Genomic DNA, 10,134 nt, shown 5'->3' with positions numbered 1-10,134 from the left:
TGTGATTTAAATGTACCACAAAGATTTAGAGTAAGGTGGCAAGCGGATTTCCAAGTTAAAATGCATGTTCTGTATTCAGTTTTGCCTGAAGATCAGGGATGTGATGTTTGATTTACAAACATGGAATCATCATGTGCAAGACACAGGAATGACGGCAGTTCAGCAGCAATGTTGCGATGACATATTTTGCAGTCACCTTTACCTTGCCTTCTCGTAAAGAAAAATGATCGCTTTCCAGCTAGCGACTTGGATTCACTTGAGGAGCAATACTGGAAACTTGTTTTCCTGCTGGCTTATGCAAAGAGCGAATCTCATAATCTGAGGTGCTTTAAAAACACCCCAGCACTTTAAGAATATAAATGAACTAAAGAAACAATTACTGTTCACATGTCCGCATTTAATAAATATTAATTTTACTTATTTATTACCCAGGGGGACTACTAACAAACCAAACCATGTAAATTTTAGATATATCTGCTATCTAAATTTCCTGACCAAACCAATATACTTGTGGCTTGATGCTTTTTTTTCTCTTTTTATACTTTGCTGCTACTTAGTCTTTCTCTGTGTTAAGGGTAGAAAAATCACCAGAGCTCAGGTGGGATGCTATGCAGTAATGTGCTTGTAATCAACAGATTAGTTAATCAGCCATGATTTATTAATGATGAATTAATTATACCTGATTGTGCAGTTCTGCTGCCTAAATGGAGCTTTAAAGGAGTTATTTTATTAATCATCATTGTGCTAATTGCAGACACTTACAGAAGGATCACTAATTAAACATGCAACCATATGCAAAATAAGCGAGGCTGCTGAGAGTGGCAAGAAAAAAGAGCATTGATTTTCCGAGTAGCAACTTTATGTTAATATTGTGTAGTTGACCTGGTGATCCTAATTACTCACTAAGACTTATTTTAATGCATTGCATGTTTTCAGTGAACAGTAAAGGAAATCAGTTGGAAATCAGTAGTAAATTTTGTCTGTCTTTCCTAATGCAAAAAATAGGTTGTGTGCACTTCAAAATTATTTTGAATTTGTGTTCCCTTCTCTCCCATTTTCATTCAAAGGTTTTACCTGGTAGTTCTACTAGCTGTATATAGTTAATGAAACATAACTAACTTAACTTTGAACAAAGTCCTGAATGCTACTTGATAGTTGCTAAGTTACTGTGGCACCACATCAAACGTCCATTACAACTGTGACTCAAAATTGCATGAGTTTAACATCAAAAAGTGAGAAATACAATGATGTTTAAGTTAATTACCAAGGGCTAAATTAAGCATGGAAAATGCAGAAAGGAAATAGTATGTAAAGGTAGGTTTCCGTGAAGAAAATTGATCTTCAGCTTAAGCAGCACAAGTTTTATGTCCTTGTAATTCTAAAAACAATGTTTGAGGGCTATAAAATTTCATGCAGATGTCATCATCATGGACTTCCCTCTTTTTTAATGCAAGTTTTATAATATTATTGCAGTTATCAATATAAAATTTAGGAATGTTATGTTTTTCCAAGAAAATATTTAGCTTTAGTGTAAGCTTAGTGTAATTTTGATTAAATTAAAATGTTGAGTCAAAAGTTAAGTGAAGGTAGTAAATGGGAGGCTGGAAAAATGCAGTGTCTCTTTGTTTAGTGTTTCTGCTACCCAAGTTTACAGAACTCTTTCATGCTGCTTTCTTAAGTAAGATTGTAGCATAGGGATGCATTGAAGCAAGCACAAATGCTTCAAAGGGAAGATACAATTCTGGAAATTCCTATGTGCTTAAGTATTATTTACCATGAGAGTGTCTGACAGAAAACCATTACAAGTCACTGCAAGTTTTGTGTAAATACCTGGCTGTATCCAGCAGCCAAGACATGAAAATTTAAGTGCACTTCTGCACTTCTTTGGTGTCTGCCTTTGCAGAGACAAAGCTCACATAGGAGCCCAAAAAAAGTACATAACCTAGAGGAAAATAAGCAAAATAAGTTACAAAAATAAAAACTGAGCAATAGAAATCATTAACTCTGTTGCTATAGAAATGAATGTATATGTAAAAAGGAAGAAAGGGAAATGGGAAGGCATTTTTGTTTATAGTAAGCCGTCTAATGGATATGCTTAAAGGATTCCTGAGAATATTTTGTATTTCTTCTGTGTTACCCAGATGAGAATAGACTGCATATATCGAAAAGCTTCCAAAATTGGAAAATTTTTCAAAAATTTGAAATAAATATTTCACACATACACAGCAAGAGGTCGTAGACAGGAGCCATGTTTTCCATAAGGGACAGGAAGGAAAATTAGCAACAGAAGAGGCAGTTATTTCTGGGAAATGAAAGATTTCTTTGTTTCTATATTCATCATAGTGACAGGGAAACATGCCAGAAATGAAGGGAAACTTCCTGGGAGAAAAAAAAAAATAATAAAGGGTGATGCCAGATCAAGTAAAAATTAAATTAGTTTAATTAAAAACTGAGAAATCCCCAAAATAATCAGATTGAGTCTGATGTCTGGAATTTTTATTTATTCTTGCAGAAGAGTACATCTGTCTTTAAAAAAAAAGTCCTATACAAAAAGACAGAACAAGGAATTTTGTCAATTCCTGAGTCACTCTCCAACTTTTCTTTCCTAAAAGTTATTGCAAACCATAAGTAAAAAGTTACAAAAGAATGGGAGAAATGATACAACAGAAAATGTCATTATAACAGATAGTTTAAATGTGTAAGAAAATTTGACTAGAGGTCAGTTTTAACCTAAGATGTTTAGTTTACACTTAGTAAGCAGAATACTAAAACATTGAATTATAAACATTTCTAACTTTGTTGGTTTCTTTAGTGAGAGATTCCGTTTGACTGCTGTGGTTTTGCCTTACTTATGGGCAAAAGAGGACAGTACCTGGTTATAATGTCATATAAGCAAAAATTTTATTCGCTTTCCTCTGTTCTGTGACTTCTTTGTGACACCTCCAAACCAAGAAACCACTATCCCATATGTAATTTTTGTCCTATTAAACATTAAAGGGTGGATAAAATACATTAAGCAAACCCAAGAAAATTCTTAAGAACACTTCAAAAGTCACGAAGAAAAAGAAAATTGTAGGGTATGGAGCAAGTGGGTTTGTGAGGTGGCAGAAAATACGTATTGCCTGCATAGAGACTAACGTGTGAGCAGAGTTAAAACTTAATGGACATACCCTCAGTTTTGTCACTAGCTGAAGTTAACGATGCTCTAACAGTTTGGGTGCTGTGGGAATGTAGGTTGAGAGATACTAGGCTAGAGAAGAGGTTAAGTAGATTATAGCAGAGCTGGATCAGTGTCTGAGGTACGAGGAAGCCGAGAACATGAATTCGAATCCAAACGTGTTCTCTGCTGATGTTTTGCAAATCGCTTTTTGGATCCAGACCAAAGGGGGTATTACTTGAATGCCAATCCAGCCAAGCTCAATTCAGGTGGGAAATTACAGCTGGAATTCTTGGATTTTTATTTTGTTCCAGAAGGGCTCCTTTCTCCATGAATATTTATGGCTATAAATAGAAATACATTATAATCTTTGCGATATTTTCAGTCACCCATATTCAGAAAGAAATGACAAATTTCTGAACAAAACCATTCTGTTTTAAAACCAGCCTTTTGGGCTTCAGTATGTTTATGTGTGTAGTAACTTTCTGAAGACACGATTGATTGATACAGGTATTTAATATCTCAGCTTCCATTCTTTCCATGTTCTTAAGGAGTATGCTAACTACAACTTTCAGAGAGTTTTCAGCAGTTAATAACATCAATAGACAAAGTACCCTCTTAATATCCAACTGCATGCATTTTCTCAATAAAGTTACAATTTCAGCAGAAAAAAAACACGTAGATTAAAAGGAAACACCTGCTCCTGTAAATTACTCTGCTGCAGGTACCAACCCAGGAGACTCTGCAGATGGCTCTGTGTTTGCAAACCTGACCTCAACACCCCTTCATCAATCTCTGGCTGATTGATTCTCTCCAAAGTAGAGCACACCATATCCCAAGGTACTAGAAGACACCTTTGAATTAGTCCCAGTCAGAATACCAATTAGTTGATGCTTTTGTTTCGTTTCAGAAGTTCTTAACAAAGGATTTAATTGTCTTATCAAGCACTAGCACTGACTGAAATGCAGTACAGTCAGGCAGTTCCAGGAAGAATTACAAATGTACTTCAGGAGGTGTAACCTTTGCTACATTTCCCTGATAACTAGGAGTGTGGGTTAAACTGTGCTATGCCCTAGGATTATGAGGTAGAGAAAAAGAAGGCAAAATCTTGACCTGTAAAATGGTTCAAAATGACTTCATCTCCTGCCAGCTGAGAAAAAATAAAAGAGTTCATGAAGTCCCTATATTCATTTTCTTTTCTCAACTGTTTTCAGTCATCTTACTTCTTGTATCGAGACCTGACACTGATTATACCAGTCTTTTCTTAACTGAGACAAACTTTCTCACGTCATCCAGCGTGTGCCTATGCAGAAGCCATGTACAATATATTGAGTCTAATCTAATTAATTCATCCTTTTTCTTTACAGAAGAATTCATTAAAATCCTTTCTGGAAAATAAAATAATCCTTCCGATAAAAACAGATACCTGCTTGTGTTCCTATTTTGTCACCCATCCAATGCAAAACTCAGAAAGACACCAAGTGATGGTTGCAGTGATATGTTCTGAGCTTCAGTGATATCAGTAAAATATTTGGATTTGTTTCTTTTCATTGATCAATTTGAATTTTACACCTTTGTTCTATGAATGACTGATTTGCATTAAATGGCTTAAAGAAGGTATGTGCTTTCCCTATAGAAAAAGATACAGAGAGTAAGGGAATTTGCATATGGTTTGACAGAATTCTTTGCAGTTTCAGACTCTTCAGATTGCTGTCTTGGATTATTAGGTAATTTTGGTAAGTGCATTTCATAGATGCATAGGTGTAAGACCATTATCTAATCTGTTGACCTGAATTCATATCACAGACAGTAATATTCCACAAAGTAATCGATGCACTAAAGTCAATACTTTATGAGTTGGGTATAGTAGAAAGACATCCAAATTTAATATAAAAATGTAAGTTTATGAAGAATCTATTCTATTTCTTAGTAAAAAGTCTAGGAAATGTCTGTGTTTTCTGTTGAAAATATATTTCATGTTTCTAGTTCATGGTTCTTGAACTTTGCGCTCCAGGTATTGGATCATGTTGTTTTTTCTGTTAGATTAAGTAGCTATTGCTGTAAAGTTTACATTCCCAACTTTTTGATGTTGTAGAACTTGGGCTGAAAATTCTGCTGGTGTTTGATTCTAAAAGCATCACTGATTTTTTTAACTGATAGGACTTTTATTCACTGCATATTTTTCAGTCAGTCTGGATTACAAAAATATAGTTGTTACCATGCTCAGATGTTTTGTGAGCTATAAGGAAAAACAATGTAATACTTACCTTTTTGATTCCGTATATGAATCAAAAAGTATATGAAGAAGACCAATTGCAATAGAAAAACATAGCTGCCTTACTACATTTTTTGCATTAGGAATTAAAGTCTGTGAGTAGGTGATGACACGTGCAATTAAATAAACAAGATTGTCATTTATTTTCTACATTTAAAAGCACATCTGTTTAACAGGAGTGGCCGAATAATTAATTAATTAATTGAAATTTCTACCACAATATTAACAAAGGCTGAGCAAACTTCCTGAACCTCAGGTTTGGATCATTCAAGAGAAAATGCCAGTAAAATCTGATACAATGCTGTCATTTGAGATTTTTAGTATCTCTAAATAAGGAACGAAGAGAAACAACTAGCTTCATGGGAGAACAATAAAACATATAACAAACTTTTTGACAGTGAATACTCAATCCTTTTTCTATATACATTGGATGAAGTGATTTTTTTGCTTTTCTTCTATTTGGGTTTTATCATTTTTTGTTCTCTTGTACCTCATGGGAAACATTGTCCTTTGTGCATTCTAAATCCAGCATTATATATGACCAACCACTACGTTAAGTGTTCCTTTATTCACAACCAGCTCTAGTACTAGCTTTTAGAATATATCTGTCACATCTAATTCATTAGAGTTTGGAAATGTGACACTTGGGAGATTTGAAAATCTGAAACATCGCATGTTACTATGTGCCTAAATAGAATGTCTTAATCTTTCAGGATTGCATTTCTTTTGAGGGAAAAACCTCTGTGGCGTCCTGCTGTCCATTTAGACAAAAGAGCAGATGTGTTATATGTGTGTATGCTGTGTGCTCGTCTGTCTAGGGCAGGATGCAAAACAATATAGGTATCAAAGTTCCTAGTTAAGTTGGAAGGCATTAAGTGCAACATCAGGCCTTATAGTTAATAGTGTAAATTTTACTTAAATTGAATGTAGATTACTTAATTTGCATAACAGTTTAATTATAAAGTCAGAATGTAATGGTAAAGTACCATCAAAAAAGAAGATGTGTGTATATATGTTTGTGTGAATATATAAAAGTATGTGTGTATATATGTATACAACAATCTGTTTTAATGTTTCCTTTTCTTTTACCTCTGTTTATGATCCTTGCCATCTCTCAGAAAGTTTCAAATTTCAGCAAGGAAAGATAATCTTATTATAATATTTTTTTAAATTTTTTAAAAATAAATAAAAATATGCATATGGAAAATAGAAAGACTTAACACGTGCCCTCCCAGAAAAGATGAATGCTATTCTTTCATTAAATCAGTCACTGTCTGGTTCATACTAAAATCATTATGAACTGAGGTTCTAGATGACCAAGACTTACAGCTATTTTTAACTTGGCACATTTGTCTAGTCCCGTTAACTACAGTAGTATTACATAAACATATAAGGTTAAGCATATATGTAAAACTAGTATATGGAACATCTAATGAGAATTCTCATCTTCTTTACTAACAGGCTTTTTGAAGGACAATATTTAACGTTCTAAAACATATTATGGAGTATTTAGATGATAACTACTATACATTAGTAAAAGAAAAGTTCGATTTGCAGTAGAGTATTATAAAATATAGTATAGCCTTATAGACACAAAATGATGCCATGAGAGAGGATTTTTAATTTAGAAAAGTGAATACATTACATCTGAAATGATATATATCAAAAGCATTTGATCCATTGTTCAAATATTTTAGTTAATTTTTAAAATACTTTTGACTCCTTGAAAATGTCACTTAGCTAATGATTTTTACAAATATACTCTGAAATGAGTGAATTCTTCTATTTCCTTTTTATGAAGCAGCATTTGACAGTTTAGGTCCTTGAAAATGTTATTGAAAATACTATAACTTCTTATTTGTATGTATGTCTTTGAATGACAATATTTATTTTTTGTATTTTTTTCAGGGTAAAAGTTGAAAGTTAAGAATACTTCCACATAAATACGTGGACTGTGTGGCTCCTACCCCAGAAATGCTCTTGTGAAATACTCTGAAAGCTGATGGTAAGTACATTTATGTAGCAGTTTTCTAAGTATATGAAGTGAAGGGTAATAGACAAAAGTCTCATTTATTTAACAGCTTTGACCCATTAGGGGCTTTTAAATCATGCACCACTGACTTCAGGGTTGGTGTTGTCAAGCTACTTACAGATCCAAGTTAAATCAGGCATTTCATATTTTTGCCCTCATTCTCTTTTGTTTACCAGCAGGAGACAAGGTATTTAATTAGTTTTGGGGCATTTATAATCTCCCCTGGGCCAGCTCCAGCCACAATGCTGGACGCCACTTCTGAGTTAATTTCAGTCAGACCAGCCCCTCCGGTACAACATATGGGTAACCTATAAGCCTTTAGCAAAAGTTGCAACTGAACTATTAGAGGGGTGGGACCTCCCTGCTGGGAAAATACAGTGCAACAAAGCCAAAAGAGGCCAGCATCACCAGTGGAGGTCAAGGCAACACTTAGACCAAACAGCATCTGGCAAACTGTGCCAAGTAGAAATCAATGAGAAGCAGGGCAGTGGGTAGTAATTTTATGCCTGTTTGCACAAGAAAATAGCTCCTCCTGAACTGAAAAAATAATAATAAAAAATTATGAAAAGCTTGCACCATCTTTTGTCATCACCCTCTCCACTGTTGCTTTATATATTTTTATTCCAGTCAGTAGACTGAATGGTACAATTTATACATATTTTGGGCAGACAACATTAGTCACAGCATTAATTATGTTTCTGAAGATGAAGAGTTTTGAGTGTCTTCTTCTGACTTGGCTAGGTACCCAATGTATAACTGCAATTCATTTCCAAAGTGCATTACATTCTCTTCTTCATATTATGGTAAGTCAAAGGTTTTGAAAAGGAAAAAATAAGAAAATTCTTTATACTATAAACTGTAGATCCCAGCCACAGTAAATTGGTGCAGCTCAGCCCACCTGAGTCCTTCCTTTACTCTTCATCATCTTTTATTCTCACATTCTGTTCCTGCCTATCTCTCTCCTTCTATCTCACCTTATGGCTCTTATTTTTCTCCATTGTCTTTCTTTGCTTTTTCTCTTTCCCTGAAATTCCAAATGCTGGTGTTTATCTTAAATAATATAAATTGACTGCCATTGAATTCAGTGGGATTACTCAAAGCTTTAAACATACCCAAGTCTTTGCAAGTTCATGACACAAGACTTCATATTTTACCCCTCATAGACCTTCGTGCTGGTGCACTGTTCTGATTCTCAGGGCAGGGACAATTCTCCACATTTTCTAGTTGTTAAGATCCCTTGTCAAGAAGTATTTATATTTTCAAAAAATTCAACGCTTATTTTCATACTTTTCCTACACATTAATTCTTTTTGAGTGAAGCATGTTGCAGATTGTGAAGCTTTTATGGTATAGAAATGACGCACTAATAGCATTTCATAAATAGATTGATGATGCTGTAACACCCACTTACAGGTCTCATTAGTGTTCCGTGGTTATAGGTGCAGGGGAGATGTCAACTTTGGTCTGAGGGATCATGATGCTTCTTGATACAGAAAAGAATAGACTGTAGACAATGACTTTTCACTGCAGGAGAAAAGTACAGACAAAATGAATGCTCCATCACTTTGCTGGATGGAATAATAAGCAGGATGTAGAGAGCATTATTGGTCCCGTCCCATGGAGGGCTGCTGTATGAGAAAAAAAAGAACTCATGAGAAGTCAAGTGGACTAGCTGTTGGCGTCCAGAGAGAGAAATGGTGCTTCTACTCTTAGAGACTGCTACTTTGTGACACTTATAAATTACATAGAAAACTTTTAACAAAATAGCTAAAATGCTGGAAGAGGTTTTTTGGTTCTGCCTTTGAAGTATGTCAAGCTATTTGCCTGACCAAAATAAGTATGTGCATGCAGTTTGTTCGTTTGTTTTTAAATAGGAGTTTTTCTGCTGATGTATCTGGGAAGCTCGCATGGGAGCACATTCTTACATTGCTGTGTTTTAATACCATGAAGAACCTTTTATAACTTCCTTTTTCTATTCCTCTTTCTTCCCTCAATAGTAAACAGAAAACTCCACTAGTGTAACAGCTGTCTCTTCCATAGCTGTGATAAGTTAATTGCCAATGCAGAGTCTATAGTAGTGTTTGAGCAGCTTTAGTTTTCTCAGCAAGATAATCCCAACATGTTAAGAGAAAAAGGTATATGAGAAAAAAACAAGTTGTCTTTTCACGCATTGATAATTAATCACTTTCAGTAGCTAGCTTGAGAAAGCCCTAATGCCACACAGCTGTAAGAACCTGCTACTGCATTGTCTGCAACATATAGTTAGCATTGTTGCCTATGGACTTGTGAAAACTGGAAATCACTGCTCTCAGCAAAGTCCAAGTAAAATGCATTGTTACTGATTAGCAAGTCAGTTGGATATAGGCATATTGGAATTGGAAATTATAGTATTTAGCATTTTAGGTAAAGGTGTACACCTATTATTTAGGATGAATGTTGATAAATGTAATATGCTGAAAAAAAGGTATAGGTACTTCTGGGGAAGTCATTTCATTCCAGGATGAAATTCTGAACTGTCTGTCAGCATAGTTAGTTACCTGCTCAGTTTCTATGTTTAGGAATTCTTACAGCTTTTGTTCTGAATTCCAAATCAAAAATCAATTTTAAGGGCTAATTTGTTAATGATCTTGGTATTCTTTGTCTAATTAGAAAAAAAAAAGAAAGAAAAGAA

Source organism: Cygnus olor, chromosome 7, assembly GCF_009769625.2.
Source record: "Cygnus olor isolate bCygOlo1 chromosome 7, bCygOlo1.pri.v2, whole genome shotgun sequence".
Classification (NCBI taxonomy): domain Eukaryota; kingdom Metazoa; phylum Chordata; class Aves; order Anseriformes; family Anatidae; genus Cygnus; species Cygnus olor.
This window is presented reverse-complemented; position numbering follows the sequence as displayed.